The sequence below is a fragment of the Sciurus carolinensis genome, chromosome X, assembly GCF_902686445.1.
Source record: "Sciurus carolinensis chromosome X, mSciCar1.2, whole genome shotgun sequence".
Classification (NCBI taxonomy): domain Eukaryota; kingdom Metazoa; phylum Chordata; class Mammalia; order Rodentia; family Sciuridae; genus Sciurus; species Sciurus carolinensis.
Window position 1 is genome coordinate 52,672,084 of NC_062232.1, and position 11,324 is coordinate 52,683,407.

At 48.8% G+C, this 11,324-nt stretch overlaps 1 non-coding gene across 1 annotated transcript; it reads left to right on the forward strand.

The window, feature by feature from the left end:
* The first annotated feature begins 9,319 nt into the window (after positions 1-9,319).
* Positions 9,320-9,391, forward strand: Trnaa-agc (transfer RNA alanine (anticodon AGC)). The gene has a single exon. It is a non-coding gene; the product is annotated as a tRNA-Ala (tRNA).
* The last annotated feature ends 1,933 nt before the right edge of the window (positions 9,392-11,324 follow it).

Consider the following 11,324-nt stretch of genomic DNA (forward strand, 5'->3'; position numbering starts at 1 on the left):
GAACCTACTGACTCGTCTACTTTAAAAATTTTGAACTATGTGAATATATGACCTAGTGAAATTATAAATATCAGTATTAAAATCTAATTATGTGGGCTGGGGGCATGGCTCAGTGGAAGAGTGCTTGTCTAACATACCCAAGGTGCTGGGTTCCACCTCCTACCCTAGAAAAAACAACTAATAATGTAAACCACAATTTTACTGAAGTAAACAACTAAGACGGGTCTTCCCACTAATTGAACACATATTTGGGTCCATTCGGCTACCTTAACCCGAATTTCCCTTCTACTTGAGTGTCTCCATCTGCCTTGTCCCTTCCAGCAGTCACTAGCTGCATAAGTCCAAATTGAGATGTGATGTCAGTGTAAAATACATGCCAGGATTTGAAGATTAAGTATAATAAAAGAATGTCGAATATCTTCATAATCTCCCTATGTTGATTCCATGTGGAAATGATAATATTTTAGATATACTGGGTTCACAAAAAGATATGATTAACATCGCCCACCTTACTTTTACTTTCTTATGTGGTTACCAGAAAATTCCAAACTCTGCATGTGGCTTGTATATTTCTGTTGGACAGCACTGGTCTAAATTCTTGGGGCCTCCCAGCATATGATGAAGGCCACCTCCTCTGGGACGCTCTCCTGGAATCCTTGCTTGGGACCCCTATGCTGCCATCTGCTTCAAAGAGTTGATCACAGGCGAGCTTGGTAAGTAGCCTGTGTGTAAGGCCCTGGAGGGAAAGGTGCCGTTTCCTCTCTCCATCCTTCAGTCTTTGCCCACTAGGCACACAAAGCATTGAGCTTGTCCATCCTAGATAAGCCGAATGAGTACTGTGGTGGGTGTTGGGGAGTTTGCAGGATAGACCCAGGACCAAATGCCCAGCAAGTCACAGAGGCCACTGCTAAGGTCATCTCCTCCCCTCCTCTGCTCAAGACCCAATGGCCATGCCAGCTGTATTTTAAAGAAGCAGGAAGTGCAGGAACTAGTCAAAAATTGCTGTGGGGGCGGGCAAGTTGTTGCACACCTGTAATCCCAGCACCTCGGGAGGCTGAGGCAGGAGGATCTCAGGTTCAAGCCAGGCTCAGCAACTTAGCAAGGCCCTAAGCAACTCAGTAAGACTGTCTCTAAATAAAATACAGAAAAGGACTGGGGATGAGGTTCAGTGGTTAAGCGCCTCTGGGTTCAATCTCCAGTACAAAAAATGAATGACTATGGGTATAGGAAATGAAGGCCCCAAGGAAAGGGAGTCCATTTGCATAGATAATAAGCTTTATTCTGTATAGCACACAGGTTAAGGGGAAGGGTGGGGTGGGATTTGCAATCAGAGAACTGAGATCAAAATCTAGCTCTCTTCTGTGAACATACAGGCTCAACATCCTTAAACTCCAAATCCAAAATTCAAAATGCTCCAAACCCTGAAACTTTTTGCACCAACATGATGCACAAGTGAAAATTTTCAGACCTGACCTCATGTGACAGGTCATGGTTAAAACACAGGTGCACTAAAAACATTGCACACTGGGTTTCACCCCCAGCAGTGCAAACAAACAAATGAAAATATTGCACAAACTTACCTTGGGCTATGCATATAAGGTGTACTTTCATATAAATTCATTAAAATAATTTTATGTTTAGACTTTGGTCCCATCCCCAAGATTTAAAAAAAATTTTTTTTAAAACCCAAATCTGAAAAACTTCTGGTCTCAAGTATTTTATTTTATTTATTTTTATTTTTATTTTTTTTGTAAAGGCATACCATTTGTGTAATCATAAATTTCAAGTATTTTAGATAAGGTAAGCTCAACTGTATTAAAGACCATTGAGTTATATACTTTAAATGGGTGAAAAAATGTGACATGTGAACTATATCTCAATAAAGCTGTTACATAAAAACAGAGCTAGCTCTGACATTTACAGGCTGTGCAGCCAGGAGCAAATAGCTTTCCTTCTCTGTGCCTTAGCTTTCACATGGGTGAAAGGGAGATGATGATAACAATAGTACTTATCATCTCATAGGGTTGCTGTGGAATTAAATGAGCCAATGCACATAAAGCCTTCATGTTTTGCCCAAAGTAAGGGCACACACTAAGTACTAGCTGTTGTTATTCTCTGTCCCCCGTCCCCTGTCCCCCCGCCCTGCATTGGGGATTGAGCACCTAGAGCTCTGCCGCTGAGCTATATTCCAGCCTTTTGTTTTATTCTGAGGCAGGTCTCACTAAGTTACCCAGGCTGGCCTTGAACTTGCGATCCTCCAGCCTCGGCTTCCTCCTGAGCATGCCCAGTGTGCCTGGTCTAGCTGTTGTAATTCTCATATGGCATTCCATATGGTATCTCGTTCTCTTCTCACAAGGATCATGTCATGGTGGGTGAATATTACCATCCCCATATAAAGGATGCAGCAAGTCAGGCCAGAGAGGCCTTCAGGGGTGTTGGTGTCTATTGGCAGAGCTACAAGTGGCTCCTGGAGTTCCTATTTCTTTCCCCTTTGACAAAACCCCTCCACTCACTAGACTTTTGGCCTCCTACAAGGGAAATGTCTCAGGCATGGTGTCCCCTAAGTACCCATGAGGTTTGGCCCAGTCTCATCCAGGGGCCAGCCTGGCCGAGAGCCTCCAGCCAGTGCACAGGAACAGAAATTTGATCCAGGGCTCAGAGACAACCCCAGGTCAAGACCCTTAGAGGCAAATGGCCATCAGGCCAGGCTGGCTGGGAGAACCCATGTTCCTGAAGTTGCCTCTCCGTTTAGACAGCTGAGAATTCACCCGGGGTTTCTTGAGCATTTGCAGGATCCCAGGGGCCACTCTTAGTGATGTTAGGGGACTGGTCTTACTGAATGCTCCCGAATTTTCAGGGAACCTGGGGCTCAGAGAAATGAGTCACCCATCCCAGAGCCAGGAGTCAAACCGAGGCCCCATTCACCCAGCAACTCCATTCATTCATCTTTCTGATTCATTCACTCTTCGCCTATTAGGTGCTGAGGATACAAATATGAATTGATTTCTCTTATGGAAAAAATGCTGAGGGAGAACTGAGGAGGGAGAAAACCAATGACAGCTGGGAAGGGTGTGTGTGTGAAGCGTGTGCGTGGGGGGCACTGGCAGGCAGTGAATGTCTCCCAGACAAAGCGTTTCTTTAAGAATAAATATAATTTCACTGAAATCAGGGAAGGGGGAAGGGAAGGATGGTTTAGAGGAGGAAACGGCTTGGGCAGCCTGGCAGAATGTAGGGTTTTTGGTGGGCGGTGAGAGACGAGATGGCATGCAGTGGGGCCCACAGAGGATGTGGGGGACGGGGTGGGAGGTGGACCTACATCCTGTGCCTTATAGGCCTTGTGTGTCAGCCTAAGGGGTCTGGACTGGACTTGGTCAGCCTGGGGAGCCACTGAGGGTTTTGTTTTGTTGGGGGCCTGAGTACTGGAGATTGAACTCAGGGGCACTCAACCACTGAATCACATTCCCAGCCCAATTTTGTATTTTATTTAGAGACAGGGTCTCACTGAGTTGCTCAGGGCCTCGCTTTTGCTGAGGCTGGCTTTGAATTCGAGATCCTCCTGCCTCAGCCTCCCGAGCTTCTGGGATTACAGGAGAGTGCCACTGTGCCCAGCCTGCTGAGAGTTTTTATAGAAAGACCACTGTGAAGCCGGGCACAGCAGTACTGGGGAGGCTGAGGCAGAAGGATTGCAGGTTTGAAGTCAGCCTGGGCAACTTAGCGAGACCCTGTCTCGAATGTTTTAAAAGAGGGACTGAGGATATAGTTGAGTGGTAGAGTACCTCTGGGTTTAACCCCCAGTACCTGAGGGGAAAGAGGCCACTATGTGAGCTGGGTGGGGGCAGATTTGAACAGCTGACCTAGAGGTACAAACCCAGAGAGAAGACCTCAGGAATAGGCCCGGGAAAGGTAACAAGCTATAGGGGTGGCCCTGGGAACAGAGCAGAGGAGACAATGTCCCCAAATTTGTAGGTGATAGACATAAGGTTGAAATGCAGAAAATAGGTAGAAGGTCAAGGCCCGTTCCTAGGCTCTCGCTTGGGGAACGGTGTGGATGAAGTGTCCAGGCCCTGAGGCGGGAGCACAGAGGAGAGCAACCTTGGCACAGGGTGAGTTTCGGGACACCCAGGTCGAGAACAGCTGCATGTGGAGCCCAGCAGTGAGGGCTAGGCTGGAGGGAAAGATCTGCCAGCCCTCAGTGGCTTTCTTGATTTTCAGTCTCATGTTCCTCCTTCTTTTCTGTCCAACCGACCTCAAATATCTTTTGCAAACAGACGGTCCAAGTGACGCAGTAGATCCAATCCCCATTGGATTTGGGGTCTAATTGCAGTGCAGCCAGGAGGCAGTGAGGTTTCTGTAGGGTTTGTGAAAATGCAATAAGACTCGAGAGGTCACCTCGTCCTGTCCAGTTCCTGGCAGTAGTCTCCCAACACCCTGATTTCCATGCGGGTCCTCCTCCTCCCCCATCACACCCAGCCAGGGAAAGTGCTGCAAGAACTCTGGGTAGTGCTAGGAGAAGACCAACCGGAGTGTGATTTGCATATGATTTGCATAAGACAATCTGTTCTCTGGTAATTTTCAAGTGAAAATGTTATCATCCCTCCCCGGAGGGTCACTGCGTGATTTTTCTTTCCTTTGTTCTTCCTTACCCACAGACGGCCCCAGGTCTGCCCTCTAAGAGGGCCTAATGGAGAGGAGGGACCAGAGAAGGGCTGGGAAAGGAGGGTTGGCAGTGTCCTGGCCACTGTTCAGTCACTGGGGCTCCCTCCCCAGGGCACAATGCAGAACCAACCTTCTGTGATCCACCCCCCCCCACCGCCTGCTGCCACTTAGGGCCCTTCAGAGCCTCCCCCACCAGGCCTAGGCTGATGCCTGCCTCCCCCTGACCCCTGGACTCTGCCCTGCTCTGGGGCCTCCCTTGGGCCCAAGCTGCTAAGTCAGGCCTAGGCAGCTCAAGGCACAGGCCTGGCTCAGGGGACATTTTCTAATAGGCGGATAATTGTCTCTGTTAATTGCAATTTGATTTTAGCAATTTTTCTCTAAGAGCCTAGAGGCCTCAGGCCCAGATAAGGAAAAGGGGATGCAGGGGAGGAGCCTCTAAGCTAGGGTGCAACTGCTCACATTTCACCACCCGCAGGTCCTCCCCTCGGCTCTGCCCCTGCCAGGCAGGAGCCTGGCCCCCGAGCTGCATTTCGCCCCACAGCCTCAGCTCTTCGACAAGGACACACTGCAGATGGCTCTGAGCAACACTAGCCTCCAGGGAGTGGTTTGGCAAGGCTTCTGGAAGGGGTTAGCTGGCAGACACCCCAGGGTCAGAGCGGGAGCCCCATCACAAGGACTGGAGGGCTTCCAGCTGGAGCTGGGAAGCTGCTGGAGTTTTCTTCCATGGCTATCCCTGTCCCACACACCCTTTCCTGAGGCTGCCACCCTCTCCTCCTCCCTCCCCAGTCAGCCCTGTCCTCTAAGACCCCTCAGAGCATGGTGTTTGGAACTAGGCTGCCTCATTGTCCTATAGTGATTTCCTGTGCTTCTGCTCCTTGGCCTTCAAGTGGGAAAATGCTAGTCTCTCCTTGATGGAATCAAGGTGAGGATGAAAACAGATCATTGAGAAGGACGTGGTGGTGCATGCTATAATCCCAGTTCCTGGGGAGGCTGAGGCAGGAGGATCACAAATGCAAGGCCAGCCTCAGCAACTTAGTGAGGCCCTAAGCAACTTAGTGAGACACTGTCTCTGAATAAAAAAATCAAAAGGGCTGGGGATGTGGCTCAGTGACAGAGCAGACCCCTGGGTTCAATCCCTAGGAGAGAGGGAGACAGAGAGACAGAGAGAGACAGACTTGTAAACAGACGGACCAGGATTTCAATTCCTTTTCCCACTTGTTCACTATGTGCCTTGGGCCTCTGACTCTACCTCTGCCAGCCTCAGTTTATTCCTCTGTGCCCAGGGAGCCATTCTGTCTCCCACACGGGGTGGCTGTGGGGATTAGCTAGAAAAACACGAGGCAGCATGTAAGTAGGTGCTTCGTAAATAGCCATTTCCGTCCCTGCCCCTCCCCTTCCTTCACATGTAAGGGGAGCAATTATCTCCCTGTGTTTATGCATGTACTGCCTGCCTCTCCCCACCCAAATCCTCAGCACCGAGGTGTCAGCCACTGCCTTCCTTCCCACCACACACAGGCCTTCTCTGTTGCTGGCAAAGAGCGGGAGGGGGCGGTGGAGGCAGGCAGTGGTTTGGGGCCCAGGGAGAGTGTCTGGGCGCCTGCCCACCACCTCTGGCCAGAGGCTCCAGGCAGCATGCTCATTAAGCCAGGAGGACCCGCAGAACAGAATCACAGGCCCCCTGCCTCAGCCCAGCCCCCAGTGGCCTAGTAGGGAAATGGCTACACAGACAGGCCCCTTTGCCTGGGGACTGGGGGGCGGGTAGAGCTGGGCTGGGCAGTGGCCCAGAGAGGAAACAGAGAAGGGATTGGCAGGGGTCTGGGGGAGCCTGGTCTGTTAGGCAGGCAGGAACTGGGAGATGTGAAGAGAAGGCCACAATTTCTGCTTGGTCCTGGGCTATGCTGGGCCTGGTGTGGCCGGTCCCTGCCTGTAAAGAAGGTGTTGACAGAATGATGGGGTGGGAGGTCCCCAGATGGGGGCACTGCAGGGCCAGCATGCTGGGAGGCAACAGCCTGGTACTTTGTCCAGGGACTTCTGGACTCTACTACCTACTATGAACTTGTTTTGTGTGACTTGGGGAAAGTCCCTTCACTTCTCTGACCTTCAGTTTCCTCCTCTCCAAAATGGGGCTGATAATAAATATATAGTAAAAGCATGCATGGAAATGGGGCACACTAGATTTAGGAGCAGGGATTCCCTTTGTGGAGCGTGGAAGGAAGGGGAATGGGATAGCAGAGGAGTACAGAAGGACCCTTATCTTCCTCTGGATTGTTTTACTGCTAAAACAAATGGGAAGCACTTATAGAATATTGTGAAAATTTGACAATGCTGACTGATGGGGACATAGGTGTTTGCTACATATCTTTTTATTTGCATCTTTTCTGCGTGTCTGAAATAGTTCATAATAAAGTGACTGTCCAGTGACGCATTGCATGCAGGATTCGAAATATGCTGAAGCTCAAGCATCTCTTTCAGGTGTGCACCTGATGTGCCCCGAGATAAACCACCAGTGGCCAGGCATGGTGGCACACGCCTGTAATCTCATGACATGGGAGGCTGAGGCAGGAGGATTGCAAGTTGGAGGCCAGCCTGAATAACTTAGCAAGCCCCTAAGCAACTTAGTGAAAGTCTATCTCCAAAGTTTAAAAAAGGGAGTGGGTGGGAATTGTGGGAATGTGGCCCAATGGTTAAACATCCCTGGATTCAGTCTCCTGTACCCAAAAAAGAAAGAAAGATGGGAAGACCACTAGTGTTGATGGAGACCTTGGGCCGAATAGCAAAAAACAGTTTTGAACTTTATATATTTTTTCTGTGACATGTACTTTCCAATAGGCAGATATGTGTAAGAAGGCAACAGCCTTAAGAAAGGGCCAGTTAAGTGTTGGAGGTACAGGCTGGGCATAGTGGTGCTCAAGAGTAATCCAAGCAACTCGGGAGGCTGAGACAGGAAGATCACAAATTCCAGGCCAGTCTGGGCAATTTAGCAAGACTCTGTCTAAAAATACAATAAAAAGGGCCAGGGGTGTAGCTCAGTGTCAGAGCACTTGCCTAGCATGTACAAGGCCCTGGGTTCCATCCCTAGTACTGCAAAAAAGAAAAAGCATTGTAAATAGAGTCAGTGAGTGGGCATGGAAAGTGTGGCCACACAGGCTGCCCCTGTCTCCCGAGCTGCCAAGTACTAGAGCATTGGGACAAACCCACTGCAGCGACCCCCTAGATGACTAGCTTTCAGCTATGGCTGCATGTTAGAATCACCTGAGGAATTTTAAAGCATATGACTGGGTTGGGGTTGTAACTGAGTGGTGGAGCACTTGCCTAGAACGTGCAAGGCCCAGGGATTTCTGGGGTTCGATTTCCTGTACTTCAGGAAAAAAAAAGGCGGGGGGGGGGAGCAAAAAGAAACCATTGATCCGTTGGCCACTTTCCCATCTGCAAGTTCTGGGTCTCTGACCCGGGCAGAGGCAGCAAGCTCCTTCCTGAAATTCCACCCTTGAATTCCATGAAGGCTGGTCATTTTCCTTATCTCATGACTTCTTTGGCAATGCCCTCTATCAACACACACACACACACACACACACACACACACACACACTGACTTCTCTGCTTCCTCTTCTGTTCACCCACCTCTCATCTCTGTACCCCAGGTTCTGGCTTTGGCATACTATTCCCATCTTAGGAAAGAACACTCTACTGCTCCTTCAGCTACACCGCTGCCCTCTTTAAAGACACTTTTCCTATCTTTCTCCAGTCTTGCCCCATTTGTCAAGCTCTAATTCCACTTCCCCAACTCGGGAATGACCATTTTTATCTGGAATTATCTCTAGCACCTCCCATGTCACAAAGACTAACTAAATTCATCATGTCTTCTGTGTGTCCTCCACCAGCCATGTTGTCCAATTTCTGCGCACGGTTCCACTGTTCTCTCAGTCCACTCAAGCTTCGATCACTCCGAGTTTGTGTGTGTGTGTGTGGTGCTGGGGATTGAACCCAGGGCCTTGTGCTTGCGAGGCACGCACTCTACCAACTGAGCTATCTCCCCAGCCCCCCAAGTCCTTTTTGACCTCCTACACACTCCAGCTGACAGCCACTGTCTGCAGATGTTGGGTCTTCTCTGGGAGTTCTTCTACCCCTGGGGAGACTTGTGCCCAGATCACTACAACAGCTGCCTCCCGAGGGGCACAGGCCTTCCCTCAACATTCGTCACTGTCACCTATTGGTGAAGTCGCAAATCATCATCCTCATCTCCTTCTCTTTCTTTTTTTTTTCTTTTCAGTACTGAAATTGAACCCAGGGGTACTGTACCCCTGAGCTACATTGGCAGCCCCCCATTTTTATTTTGAGACGGGCTCTCAATAAATTGCCAAGGCTGACCTCAAACTTGTGATCCTCTAGCCTCAGCCTTCCAAGTAGTTGGGATTACAGGTGTGTGCCCCTGCACATGGTTCCAACTCCCTTTTGAACCTCCCTTTGTTCCTGCATGACATCTGCCTCTCTTGGCAGGCTGGTAGCATTTGATATTCCTTGAGCACCTGGGGTTCCTCACTGTCCCCCAAAAGTCTTGGTCTCTATGGAAGTCATAAAGTCATTTGCTCACAGGGGCAGGGTAGGAAAGGGAAGTAAGGGAAGTGAGCTGAGTTTAGGGTACAATCGGAAGTGGGTATAGAGCTGGGGTGTAGCTCAGTGGTAGAGCACTTGCCTAGCATGCAGGAGGCCCTGGGTTCCATCCCCAGCACAAAAGGGAAAGACACAGAAAAGGAGCGGTGCACCTCCCTTGGCAGGTGACACACTCCCACCCCTGTACCCATGCAAGAATCAGGGGCTGTCTTAGACTGCTCTGTAGAACAATATCATGGACCAGATGGCTTATAAACAACAGGAATTTGTCTCATTTCTGAAAGTTGATAAGGTGCTGGCAGTTTCAGAGTTCAATTTATAGATGGCTGTCTTCTCTATGTGTCCTCCTGTGGCAGAGGGTCTCTCTGGGGTCTCTTTTACAAGGGCACTAATCCCATTCAAGAGGGCTCCATTCCCATAATTTAATCGGTTCTCAAAGGCCCCACCTCTGAATACTGTCACCATGGGGGTTAGGATTTTAACGTACAAATTTGGTGGCTGAATTTGGTGGCCTGATAGTGGGGCACAGGCATTCAGATTATAGCAGGGCCCAATGTGGCCAGATTCTGCAATTTATCCAGAGAGGTCAAAAACCCAAAAATTAAAGACAAAAATCTCCAGGTTTTTATTTTTTAATGTTGGCCAATTATTCAGATTTTTGTAAAATTTTGTGCTGGGCCAGGCAAAACACATCTGTGACTGGGTGCTGCTCACTGGCTTCAGTTCTGCAATATCCAAGCTGTCCCCATACCCATTCTTTGCTTGGTGTGCCCTTCTCTGTACTCTCCTTCTGTTCCAAGCTTCCCCAGTCTTCAAGGTCCAACTAAAGTCCCACTGAGCTGGCCAAATCCTACTTGGCCACCTGTCCACTTCAACTTCCTATGACCTTTAACCTTCAACTTCATGTACCTGGTACCCAGCTAGGATGCTTAGGGAAGCTGCTAAGCACCGAGGTGAGAGGTTAGAAGTGTGAAATTGTACTTAGGCTGCCTGCATTTGAATACCTGCTTAGCAATTCATTAGCTGTGTGACCTTAGGCAATTTTTTACCTTCTCTGTGACCCAGTTACTTTCTCATCCCATTGTTACAAGGATTGAACAATAACCGATGGAAAGCACTTGGAAAAGCACATGGTTTCTAATCAACTCTCAATAAATGGTACCTGTTATTGTTATCGAGCAAGGGCTCGCTGCCTGATCGAGAGAGAAGCCAATACTATGGCGCCAGGTTTTTTTTAAAAAAAGAAAAATCTTTATTGCACAGCCAACCGGCAAGAAGGCCAGAAGCTTTAAGCTCAAATCTGCCTCCCAGATCGGATCAGTTGGTAGCAGGGGAATTTATAAGAAGGGAGAGGGGAGAAATTGCTCATTGACTGAATGGTATGTACGCCTTTTCAAAGGTCACATGTTTCTTTTTGGGAGACGTTAAGTTCTGTGCAGGGGATTTTGAACTTGTGGTATTATTAACCAGATGACCTGATTTCTGCTCGTGTCCACTCTTGAAAAATGGGTTCTATACTTTAAGAATCTATAGTGAAATGTCTGGAGGTTTTTCCTGGAAGACAACTTAAGTTAAGGAATTTATGTCTGGGTGTGTTCAGGTCTTAGCCGGATTTCATTACTATGATCACTGCTAGAGACTATTCACTCACCGTTTTTATGTTCAGACTTTGCCTATTGAATTATAAGCCCGGAGAGGACAGGAATCATGCCTTATACCATGAATACCTGCTTAGCTACTTATTCACTACAGGACAAACATGCATTAGAGCTTCTGTAGCCTCCCTCTTCTGCATCTTCCACTGCCAAAACCCTCAGAAAGTCTACACACCAGGAACATAGTCGATGCATCGGGAAAATGCTGGTCCCAACAGATTGAACTCAATCAACAAACATATATCGCATTACCAACTCAGTGCCAGGCAGGGTGCTAGGTGCCAAGAAGCAAAGTACAGGGGAACCAACACCGGCATTGGTCTCAGGCAGCCCTGGCTGCTGCTTCCTAGCTGCGTGGTGCCGGCTGATTGCTTCACATCTCTCACCTTGATTTCATATCTC